Here is a 13,452-nt window from a genome sequence, read left to right as displayed (position 1 = left end):
TACACTAGACTTGGGATGCTCTTTTATCCTCTCTAAAACTTCATTTGAAAAATGTGAATTGATCTAAATGAATGTTAATTGAGCACTTATTTAATTCAGAGCAGAGTACTGCCTAGGATATAAAGATGCATAAGACTTGACCTCTGACAGTCTAGAAGAGGTGATTAGAAATGTCCACAGATAACTAATGCAAGTCAGAGAAAGATAAATGCCATAAGGGCATATTTCTGAAACTACCACCAGATCTTTTCTAAAGAGTCGAAGGATACATTAACAAAAATAATAAGGGAAAAGTGCTAAGTGCCAAATATATATAAATTTCATTTGCTGAGAAAGAGCCTGGAGAAAAAAAAGAGAAATGAAATTCAGATAGATCTCAGCAAGAGTGGAAAGATACTGAATTCAGCAGTATGTACCACAGGGTTAACTTTGGACATGTGGATTAATGCCCAAGGAAGCTCTGTTTCTTAGAGACGTGGGGTCCCTTCCACCCCATGCTGCTCCCTGACCTGGAGGGTAGTATTAGCTGTTCACAAATCTATAAGCTACACTGAGCTATCCTCTGGTGTGGCTGGTGGGGAACTGTGGAAGAAGGGGGGCAGGGCCTCTCATTAGAGTGTTCTGGGACGAAGAAAGAATGGAGCCTCTGTACTCTGGTCATGTTGTGACCCAGCTCTCTGAAACAAGTGATTTTTGTTCTCAGTCCAGTGATCTGTTATTTAAGGATAGGAGGAAGAAGAAAATGGACAAAGTGTAAATGTAGGAAGATTTTTTTGGCCTCTGTGGATGTTACCAATAAATTGAAGTGGTTTAGTACAGAGCTGAGTCAAAGGGAATGGTAGGAGGCTGCAAGAATGCCAATGGGCTCTTCTTCCTAAAGCCTAGAAGGCTGCACTTGAAGTGGGGCATTGACCTTCCCCAGGCCACCTGAGGATCATCTAGGAAATCCCAGCCCTAGTGAAGTGGGCATTTCTTCTCCATCCCATAACCTTTTCTATTCACCATATGATATCTGAAGTGTCCTCAAGGAGGGTGTTTTTATCTTGAATTTTAGGATGTTCATCCCAGTTCCAGTATTAATATGATTGTTTCTAGCCCTTTCTTCCCTAGTGAAAATGAAGAGTTTACAAAGGCAGACTTCATTGGGATAAAAAAAAAAAAAGAGACCAAGGCACGTAAAAATGTGGACCCATCCTCTCCTGGGGAGAAATTCACATTTTCCTTGGGAAAGTTTGGAGAAGGGGAGGTTAGCAGTCAAAGCCAACTCTACGTTTTGGTCAGGACTGGCTCTGGCAACTGGGTGTGGTGGAATGATCCATGGACCAGAAGTGCCAGAGAGATAATGTCCCTAGGAGTAGCCCCAGTCAATGCAGGATGAGAATTTGATTACAAATACTGCACATGCAGCATCCACCTGTGCCATTCTCTATTGCCCTGTAAGACATGGGGGCTGCCTGCTGTGCCATGAGTGACATATTCCTTTGCCTCAAACCCAAGAGTCTCCTGTCTTCTGCCAGCATCTATGAGTCTGTGGCAGGCTAATTTCTGAAATTTCTTCAATAAGCATTTATTATTTTTAATATTTTAAATGAATAAATGACACTGTATAGTTCTTGACAACAACATACCCTTTGCTGGTTTCCTTCTCTTCCTGTCTCATCTCCCCATTCACCCACTGGTGTTTTCTAGATTTACCACCGAAATAAACAACTGGCACTCAAATTCTTGACTCAGGGTCATCTTCTTAGACAACATAACATAAGACATTATATTCCATAGATGTTTGTTCAACCACACTCCAATCTGAAAGAGAGATTAATGCAAGTTTCTACTAGATTTGGTGGATTGGGGGAGAGATTGGGGAGGTAGAGAAAGGGAAAGCCAAAGGCTTTTTATGTGTTTTCTGCTTGCAGGGAAAGGGGTACTCTGCATAAGCCTCACCACTGCTTTTCTTACCTCCTACCACCATTAGATGCCCTTTCCTTTTCTTTCCATTGATTTAATTCCCAAATAACATATTCAGTTAATGACTGTGAAATGGTTTACACTCCATGGATAATGGAGTGCAATGATGATGTAAGAGGGAGCACATTTTTCTGAACAATGAATTATAGTAATAAACATTCATCAAATACTGAATAGGAAACACCGAAAACTATTTAGTTTAAAAAAGCATTCTGGTAATAAGTGCAAATAAATAAAAGGCAGGGTCAAATTAAAATGCAAAATAGCAACTATACAAATAACTATAAAGGATGGATAAGCTGGTGGGGGCCTTAAAGACAGAGAACATGGAATTTGATTCAAAATGTTTTTCTCTCATATGCATAATAAAACATTATTTATATTCAAGTATTCTGCAAAATATGATGAAAGCAAATGAAATTTTAAATAATGATGCTTGTAAAAGATAGCTGGACAAAAAAGACAGTTGGAACTTTTAAAAAATACAAATTAAAATTAAAATCAACTACTGTTGGAATGATCTTTAAATTTTAAAGATCTTTTCCCTCCTACCTAGAAAGCCCTCTTTTTCTTCCTCAACCCTCTGCCTGTTCAAAGCTTCTACAGCTTTCAAAGAACCAGCTTAAGTGCCCCCCTCCTCCAGAGACACCTCATAGCATTTATTATCTTTACTACTCATTTTGTCACTTAATGATAATAGCTGCCATTTAGTGAGCATTTATTATGTGTCAAGTCCTGAACTAAATCTTTAGGGACAATTATCTCATTAAACACAATTTTTAAGGTAGTTATTATCATTATCCCTATTTACATAGAAGAACATGGAGGCTTTGAGTAACTTGTTCAAGATTACAAAGTGATTTGCAGAGTTAAGATTCAAACCTTGGTCTTTTTCATTCAAGGACCCACTACAGTCATGCATTACTTAATGATGGGGATACGTTCTGAGAGATGCATCATTAGGTGATTTCATCATTCTGCAAACATCATAGAGTGCACTTACAGAAACTTGGATTGTATAGCCGACTACACACCTAGGCTGTATGGTATAGTTTATTGCTCCTAGGCTACAAACCTGTACAGCACATTACTGTAGTGAATTCTGTAGGGAATCGTAACACTATGGTAAGTATTTGTGTATCTAAACATATCTAGACAACACGAAATTAAATCAAGTACAAGAAAAAATGATGAAATCAAGAAATGTGGTAAACACGAGATGTATGAGGCTGCTGCTGGCATAACACAGGTTTTACAGCAAACCTTCTTTTTATAAGTAGAAAGTACATTCTAAAATAATAATAAAAAGTATAGGATAGTAAGTACACAAACCGGTAACATAGTCACTTATTATTATAATATTATGTACTGTACATAATTGTATGTGCTATACTTTTATATAACTGGTAGCCCAGTAGATTTGTTTATACCATCGTCACCACAAACATATGAGTAATGTGTTACAATATTATGACAGCTGTGATGTCACTACATGATAGGACTTTTTCGGCTCCATTATAATCTTAGAGACCACCATTATATATTTGATCCATCACTGACCAAAACATCATTATGCGCACATGACTGAATAATGTTTTTAAATACGCATGCACATGCACACACACACACACACACACACACACACACACACATGCACACACACACACTCACACTCCTGGCAGCTGGGTCAACAGATCCTTCACTGAAGAGGGATCTAGACAGCACATCACAGTGTCCGCCACACATTACAAAATCCATCTGGTTACTATTGCTCTCTCAATAAGCATGAGCATTATATGATTTTTAGAAACATTTACTGTTACTTGTTTTATTGCTTTTCTTAAGCCGATAATCCTATCCCCAAAGGCTACTGACTACCTTCATTTTTAATGTAATAAAATGATGAAATTTAAAATATTTATTTTGCTAAATGAAAACCCATGCATAATAGCTCTTACAGAGCATGTTCTAAGATAGCCTAATCAGAGACTGGGTGTTAAGAGGCCCCCACTCCAGGATTGATTTCTATCAGCTGATTTATTGAGAGTCAAAGCAGCCATGGGAAAAGACTTTGAACAATGTCAGTGATTAGCATCAGATGTATACCAAGATACTTGTGGGAGAAGTGCCAGAGACAAACATTAAGAAGTAACTGTGGGTTCCCTTTGAAGGTATCCACCCCAAAGGAAGAAAATGGTTGGTATATTTGGAGAGGGTAGTTGTTTCAGGTACATGATAATGGCTGTTACTTGGGGTCCTCCATGCCTAGGTATACTGGCTGCTCTACTGTGAAGAGAAAGGCTGTTCGGATATAAAGCCAAAAGGGCTGGCCACCTTGGGGACCGAGGGACCACTGGTATGAGTTTTCTATTAAAGTCCCTGACACAGAGATCACCCTATATTCCTTTCAGTGATGCCATCCATATCTTTGGAAAGCTGGGGTTTTGGTAGTTGCGAGAAAAGTAAGTACCACATGAGAATGAATGTGGAAGAGGAAATGAGTGTGGCGGTGTCCAGTTAGATTCCAAGGTTTGCGAAACTGCGATGTGCAACAAGTACTCCCATCCCGTTAGTAGGTAACTGTGGTTTTATAAATAGAAAATTATAATATTGTTTTTTCTAATTAAATGTATCATTTTTTTAAATGGCTAGTAAGCTGTTAGGATATAAGTACCTACCAATTTGTTTGGATTTGAATACTTAATAAATGGAAATGTTAGGTATTTATTTTGGCCCAAGAGCATCATAAAAAAATTACTGAGATGTTAAGGGTTCTGTGAAATCTGTGAACCAAGAAAATTTGGGAACTTCAAGCGGTTCTTGGTCCCCAGCTGGTAGTGTTAACTGATGCAAGGAAGTGGACAAATGGGAGAGAGGAGATCCAATGAGAGTACGTGTGGTTTACAACTGACTCTTTTCAGGGAATTTCTGGGCCATCTTTTCTAGGATCCAGTGAGACAGAGGCAGGTAATTATGTGAGGTGATGGATATGTTAATTAGCTTAATTATGGAAATTATTTCACAGTGTATACATATATCAAAACATCAAGTCATATGCCCTAAATATATGCAATTTTAACTTGTTGATTATACCTCAATAAATATGAAGAAAAGTTTTCTTGTATAATATGAATAGAAACCCTCTTTGAAATTTTAAAAACTATTTTATTAAAAATTAAATTGCTTTTGAAATTTTTTTCTTGAATGTTGCTTTTACATTAATTTGAAAACAGCACTATGTTAAGACTGGGTCATACTACAGCTAAGTTTCATGTGGGTTATATATACGACCATTATTTACTTTAAAATAATTTATGAGAGCACCTACTTTGCTCAGTTCTAGAGATAGTTGGCAGTATTGCATAGTTGTTAATAGCTTCTGTCACACAGATACCCTGAGAATTAATGAAATCATTTTATAAATCTATGCTTTATGCCAACACTCATTCAGATGATAGATTCAACTACCAGGAATCTAGTTATTTTATCTGTTTACAGTACTTTATAGTTCCTTCCTCTTTCTTCATTCATCTTTTCTCTCCCCTTCTCAAATAAAATCTGAAAATAGGTATAAGTGCAAATAAGGTTGAGAACCTAGGCACAAATTCTTACTATAAATATAAATTTTGGGTTTAAAATATATGTTAAGTGATACAAATTACATTCTAGATTATATGTGGAAAATATGTATTACTCTGCTAATGAAAGCAAGTTCACTATAGCTTTTTGGCATTTCTGTGATTACTGATTTTGACATTACCAGATGTCATGTACTTCGATCATCTTATACAAATGTAAACCATTATTGGAATTATTACCTACCTACTAAAATTCTTATATTTTTATATTCTTGTCTAAGTCACCCTTATACAGTCCATCTGAAATAACCATTTTCAATGATAATTCCTTTCTGTTTAAAATATCTGTGGATAACACTTCAATAGCAATGAGTACACCTAGTTCCCAGACTTCATAAAAATCACATTCCACTAAAAAGAACCAGTGCTCCTTGGAGAAGTGGATGATTCTAGGCTGAAGTAGGGAGAGTAAAAGCATGGCTTGGAATATCTTCTGCCAGAAAATATAGAAGTACTCAAAAACTGATGGGGTCATGTAAAAGGGAGACAGAAGTCAGCTTGAACAGGCTCCCACTTGCTAAATATGGGACAGATTGAGTATTGAAATGAATAATGACTAGAACAGATTATAAGACTGAATGAAAAAGAATTCAAACCAACACTTCTTTTTAAAAATTAAAGAGGGGGGCGGGAGGAGCAGGGAAAGGTGTTTGCAGAAGAATTAAAGTTCATAAAAATAAGATTGTTAGAATTAGAAAACCAACATTTTGCAATCACAATTATAATAATTGATTCAGGCAATAATCATCAATAGAAGTAAAATCACTCAGTGAAAGATGGTTACAGAAGAATATATTCACACAGTCTCAAAGTACCACTAGTTACAACTACTAATTACCACGTAAAAAAGGGTACATTTGTAAATGGAGAGGTCTGGTGGATACCATTTGAACCAAATGATCAAACTTAACATCACTAAATGCACTGAGGACACAAATCACCCACGAAGTATTCCTGTCAAACAAACAAACGAAAAAGATTCTAATCAAAAGGAAATAGTAAGACAAAAATTTCAGGAGCATTATGCAAAATAGCTAACCTGGACTCTTCAAAAATGTCAATATCATGAAAGATAAAGTTCAGGGATTTTCTTTAAAAGAAAGTAAAGAGATATGACAACTAAACGTAATATGTGATCTTTAATTGAAACTTTGCTTTTTAAAAAACAGTATAAAAGATACTACTGTTATTGGCACTCTTGAAGAAATATGAATATGGAATGTACATGAGTCAATAGCATCATACCATTGTTAAATTTCCTGAGTGTGATAATTTTCCTGTGTTAAATATAGTTATATAGAAAAAAATTTTTTTCTTAAGAAAAATATGGTTGAAGTTTATATAAGTAAAATATCAAGGTGTCTGAAACCTACATTTAAATCTCTTGGATCTTTCACAGAAAGGTGTATGCATGCACAAACACACATTTACACAAAAACATTTAAATAGAGAGAACACTAATTTGGAAAAATGTTCACAACTGGTGAATGTAGGTAAAGGACATGTGGGTGTTCGATGTACAATTTTTACAACTTTTCTGTAAGATTAAAAATTATCAAAATAAAAAAGTTGAAAAAAGAAAATAATATGTAAAAAATAAAATAAGTTATACGTTGAGCCAAAGATAAAATGCTGGAGGTAAAGTTGTGATGGGCAAAGTTAGGAGTACAGTAAGTACAAAAAGTTTAAATTTATGACTTCTCATAGCTCTATTTCTATGAGTACACCCTGCTATCTCTGAATATTCTACCCAATGCCCCAAATTCTTCAAATTAGGGACCAAATACACTTACGTAATGTTAGGATGATAAGCTCTTGATCTTGCATCATAAGAAAAAGATGAATGAAATATTCAACACCCATAAGCTTAAACTGCTTCATGTCTTCTTTCCTACAGACATCATTTCTAGGCCCTTCTTGTTTGAATGGCTTACTGAATTTTGTTTTCCTTGGCTGCAGATTTGTCATAAGGACAACATAAAGTTCCCACATTTTGTAAGGGGAGCTAGATGCCAGCAATTCCAGTCATTTTGAAATGCATTTTTGAAAGTTAGAAAAAATGTCTTATCTGGTTTGCAAGCCTTCTTTCCTCCAATATGTATGTAAACCTTTTCTAGGCATATTCTACATCTGACTCCTCTCTCTTCTCTCAAGGTTTTCTCTGTCCTGGTGACCTAGCAGAATATTGATTCTTTATGTGTGTCATCCATGCGCATGAGTGTGTCTTCCTTCCTCCCTACTTTGCTGATTATTTATTTATCCATGATAGTTATTTATTTATGTAGGTCACTTTATTTTAAATGATAATTTTACAAATGTTTAAGCGGATGAACATTTGTACTCTAAAGGGCAGGAGAGATGAACAACAGATAGAAAATGTGCCATAGAGAGCTAGGTTAGAAAAAAAAGTTGAACACAAGCCTGGAATTTCTTCTTGTACCTCCACCATCATCTACCTTTTTTCATTTTAGGAACTGGCCTGATCTCCTGTTTTAAACAGCCCTTTACTACTTTAAATACCCTTGTGGTTGTTTTAGACTCTACTACCTTGAAAGTGAAGCAAGGTTTGCTTGCTGTTTTTAAGCAGGAACCACAATGACTACAGAACATGGCTGGCCTGGCCAAATTGGAAACTGAAATCTGAGAGATATGAATCCAGACTAATCGAAGCCCCTGATTGGTCCAAGTCAATTTTTACTGAGGACCTACTATATGTCAGGCACAATGTTTGAAAGTGTAGGAAAAGACTGACTGAGACACAGTCTTAACTTAATGATCTAAAACAGTGGTTCCCAACCTTTCTGGCACCAGTGCTCCTATGAGAATTTAATGCCTGATGATCTGAGGTAGAGCTGAGGCAGTGATCCTAGCACCAGGCAGTGGATGCAAATATGGATGAAGCTTTACTTGCTCACCTGCCGCTCACCTGCCAGTCCTGTCGTGTGACCCAGTTCCTAACAGGCCACCGACTGGTACCAGTCCACGGCCCAGGGGTTGAGGACCTCTGATCTAAAATATTCTGTCATACTCACACTGGTCTCATCTGAAGAAGGGTACTGAGGAGAAGATAGTGCCTACCACATGGATGTGAGTGCATTATTTATGAATTGTGTTCATCTACTAGTAACTGACACTCAATAAAGGATGACTTACATAAACTGTGAGGTTGTTTTTCTCTTTTGCAGGCAGAGGTAGGCAATCCAGTGGTGGCCTGACAAGCCCATGGAGTCATCCAAGTCCTAGGCTTCTTCTATCTTGCTGCTTTGCCCTTCTTAGCATACAACTTCCACCCTAAAGTTTGCAAGATGGCCACTGTAACTAGCCATTGTGTCTGCATTCTAGGCTGGAGGAAAGAGGGAGAAAAGGGAAAGGGCAAAAGGGCACTTTCCAGGTTAGACAACCCCCTTTTAAAAGAGCTTCCCTCAAATCCCTACCTAAAACTTGTTTACATCTCATTATACAGAACTTAGTCATTTGGTCACCCATATCTGTAAGGGAAGATCTCAACAGCAGCAACGAAAATCAGAGTTCTGTGAATACTTACTCAATTGTTAAGGACAAGTCCAGACAGTTATTATATTGGCTTGTCTTTTCAGCTGGGTCTTGGTACTTTTTAAGTTAACTTTACTGGTTTCTTTCTATTACCCAATTATTTAAAACAATCATCATCTTTCACTTAAAATACATAGTTGTTAAAATTTTGACCAAGGAAGAGGGATAGTCCAGAAGATATATTGAGCAATAAAATGAGGTGAATTAATGCTAAGGCAAGGAAAAGGAAATTTCATCTAACAGGACTTTAATTTTGTGTCTGGTCACTTCTGCTGCCACTACTCAAGGATATAACAGGACATCTCCTCTTTATGCTATTAGGGACACAACCTTTTGTTAGCTTAATCTTTAGCATTTGCTTGAAGTAATGAACCATGGTAACAGGAGTTAGAAAACCTTAAAAACAAGGCTGAAGCTTCCCTGAAATAGAAGAAATTCTGCCTGTGGACAACAACTTTGGCCTGTGCCCATGAAGTTTCATGCTGTTTGTGATCTTACCTTCCTTAATTAATGTCTTCTGTCAGCATATTTATCATCGGAAACAATATAAGCAAAAACAATGGAACAATATCTTTAAAGTACTGAAAGAAAAAAAAAAGACAACCTAAAATTCTATATCCAGAAAAAACATTCAAGAAACAAAGGTAAAACAATACTTTTTCAGACTTATACAAGGTAAAAGAACTCATCACCAACAGACTATCACTCTAATAAATATTAAAGGAAATCTTTTAGGCAGAGGGAAAATGTTACTAAAAGGAAATATGGATCTACACAAAAGAAGGAAGAGCACTAGAAATAGTAATTACATGGGTAACTATCCAATATTTTTTATTATTTAAATGTCTTTAAAAGCCATCTGACTGTGTAAACAGAAATAATGTAGCATCTATCATAGGACACTTCGGTTGCTTCCACATCCTGGTCACTGCGTATAATGCTGCTCTGAACATTGGTGTGCAAATATCTTTCTGGATATGGGTTTTCAAGTCTTTGGGGTAAAGACCCAGTAGAGAGATTGTTGAATCATATGGTAGACCAATTCTTAGTTTTTTGAGGAACTTCCATACTGTTTTTCCATAGTGGCTATACCAATTTTCAGTCCCACCAGAAGTGTATGAGGGTTCCTTTTACATTTTTCAACTTTTAATACTGAAATAATTACAGATTCACAGGAAGTTTCAGTGATAGTACAGAGAGATCCCAAATACCTTTTATTCATTTCCCCCCAATATTTACACCTTCCCTAACTATAGAATGATATAGAAACCAGTAAACTCACATTGGTACAATGTGTGTGTGTAGTTCTATATTACTTTATCACATGTGGAGATTATTGTAACCACCACCACAATTAAGATACAGTACATTTCTATCCCCATAAGAAACTTTATAGACACACCCACCACTCCCTACCAATTCTAATCCCTGGCAACCACTAATTTTTTCTCCAATTCTATAATTTTGTCACTAGAGTACATTATATGACTAGAATCATAGTGTATGTGAACTTTTGAAATTGGCTTTTCTTCACTCAGTGTAATGCCTTTAGAATTCACCTAAGCTATTGTACATATCAATCGTCACTTCGTTTTATTGCTGAGTAATAGTATTCCATAGCATGGATGTACCACACTGGTTTAACCATTCACCTATGAAAATCATCTGGGCTGTTTCCAATTTTAATAAAACTTAAGAACAATCACATACAGGTTTTGGTGTGGACATAAGTTTTATTTCTCTGGGATAAATGCCCAGGAGTGTAATTGCTGGGCCATATGGTATATGTATGTTTCATTTTTAAAGGAACTGCAAGATTATCTTCCAGAGTAGCTGTGCCATTTTACATTCCACCAGAAATGCATGAGGGATCCAGTTTCTTCACATCCTTGTCCATACTTGGGTGAAGTTGGTAAAAGGTACAAACTTCCATTTATAAGATAAATAAGTTCTGAGGATATAATGTACAACATAATGACTACAGCTCACAATACTTTATTGTATATTTGAAGGTGTTATGAGGGATCTTAAAAGTTCTCATCACAAGGGGAAAAAAACTATAACTATAAGACGTGACCTCACTTCCTATTTCTCTTCCTTTCACTCACTCTGCTCCAGCCACATTGACCTTGTAATTTATCCAACACATCAAGACAACCTCCTGCCTCAAGGTCTTGGCATTTGCTCTTTCCTTTGTCTGGAATGCTCTTTCCCAAGATGCCCTCACTTCCTTCAGATATTACTTAATGTCACCTTCTTATTCATCTCCATACCACCACCATCACCTCTGACCAAGACATCTTATCCCTCTTCCAGGTTTAATTTTTTTCTCTTTAGCACTTAGTATTGATATAGCTCTTTTTATATCAACATCTATATCTTTATATCTACAACTTACATATTTATTCTGATTTCATCTGTTTCCCACCATAATATAATCTTATAAAGGTATGAAGTTTTGTTTCATTTTCTCTTTAGTCTCAGTGTTTAGAATCACCCCTGGCACATAGTAGGTACTCAATAAGTATTTTAAATGACTCATGTCACCTACTCTAATTGTGTTTCAACAGAGAAGTATTGGTTGAATATTATGCTTTATGAACTATAATGTTGGTCACTGGGCAAATATTTTCTATATGCTATCTTTCACACATCCTTCAATTGCAACATTTTGACTATATCAAGTTATAACTCTAAACAATAAAAATAATATTGTCTGTCAGGTCCCCATTCAATGTATTTTATAAGAGTTGCAAATGTGGGCTCCTCCTTCTTCTTCAGACTGTAGAGCTAAAGAAGCCAGGGTTTTGTTTGTTTTGCTCTTAGGCATGTATCCTTTCTTCTCTTAGTGATTCCTTTGTGACTTCTTTCCTTTCTTGTGCCATTCATCTTCTTTCCCCACTCCCTGCCCTTAAATATGTAGGAGACTGGTTGATACCCAGGAACACCTTTCACCTTAATCTCTTTTTCAATGTTATCTCAATTTTGAACTGGCTTAAGTGAAATTAATTATTTCTTAGATATAGATATTAGACAGTTTTATTCATCAAGTTCTGCTTATTATAAATGTCTCTTTGTTGACAACACATACAAATTACATTGGTAAAATGAAGAAGGAAGCAGGGGAGGCTTTTGGAACTAGCATCTGTGTTCCTCAAATATCAGAACTGCTTGGTAGAGATTAATGAGGCACTTGCCCATTAATTTTAAGTTTGATTTTAAAATTATTTGGACATCAACATTCTGCAATGTATTTTTAATTTTCCTGAGTAAAAGCTTTAATTATTCTTCCCATAATTTTAAAGTATAACTAGTCATTATGGCATTTAATTGGAATATACTAAGCAGTCAGAAAAATACTTGAAACTAGAATTATTTAAAAATAAAGATATGCTGTCTGCAGCCATACCACCTTGAATGCACCCTATCTTTTCTGATCTCAGAAGCTAAGCAGGATTGGGCCTGGTTACTACTTGAATATGCGACTGCCTGAGAATACCTGGTGCTGTAGGCTTTAAAAAAATTAAGATATGCTGTAGAGCACAGAGAAAATAGTCAATAATATCATATAACTTTGTATGGTGACAGATGTTTACTAGACTTATTGTGGTGATCATTTCATAAAGTATAGAAATATAGAATCACTAGGTTGTATACCTGAAACTAATATAATATTGTATGTCAACTATACTTTAATGAAAAATAAAATAAAAATTAAGATTTGCTTTCAAATGTATGTATATTAAAAATATTTTGCAAGTATGTGTATTTCCTTCTATGACTCCTAAATAAAATATAAGGACTAGAGAAGTATATTCTCTACTTTTTTTTTTGTGAAGGCTCACTATTTAAGACAAATTCTTTTTGTTGATCTTTTTTTTGGATTATTTGCAATTTTTAAAAAATTTACTCTCAACTAATGAATGGAGCCACACTTCCACACTTGGGCGCCATTAAATTACTGAGCGTACTGGGGATTTTTTTAAAGTTTAAAATGTACAATATTAAGCATGTGGGGAATTTAAGACAAAAATATAAAGTTATTTGTGGAAAAATTTTGAATGTTACTTGATGGCTGAAATAAAATTCTTAGATTAAGAATAGTGTGTGCGTGGGGGGGGAGTTGGAGGGGGTGGGTTTGAAATACCCCAAAAAACCAACATTTTACTTTTTCAAAATAGAAATTCCCCATTTTAATCAATGAGAATTCAATCACATAGCATACCAGATTTCAAAATATTTATTTTTAAAATTGAATCTATATGCTTACCTTCTTATAAATCATCTTAGTATACAA

The 13,452-nt window shown here is 35.6% G+C and overlaps 1 long non-coding RNA gene and 1 pseudogene across 1 annotated transcript in view; one reads left to right on the top strand and one right to left on the bottom strand.

The window, feature by feature from the left end:
* The window catches only part of LOC107516628, a 94,363-nt gene that overhangs the window by 58,993 nt on the left and 21,918 nt on the right, over positions 1-13,452 (bottom strand). The gene's annotated exons all lie outside the window — the stretch shown is intronic.
* LOC118608621 lies at positions 12,551-12,669 on the top strand (annotated as a pseudogene).

This window comes from Rousettus aegyptiacus, unplaced genomic scaffold (assembly GCF_014176215.1).
Source record: "Rousettus aegyptiacus isolate mRouAeg1 unplaced genomic scaffold, mRouAeg1.p scaffold_m13_p_9, whole genome shotgun sequence".
Lineage (NCBI taxonomy): Eukaryota > Metazoa > Chordata > Mammalia > Chiroptera > Pteropodidae > Rousettus > Rousettus aegyptiacus.
Note: the sequence above shows the minus strand (reverse complement) of the source record. Positions and strands in the feature narration are given on the sequence as shown.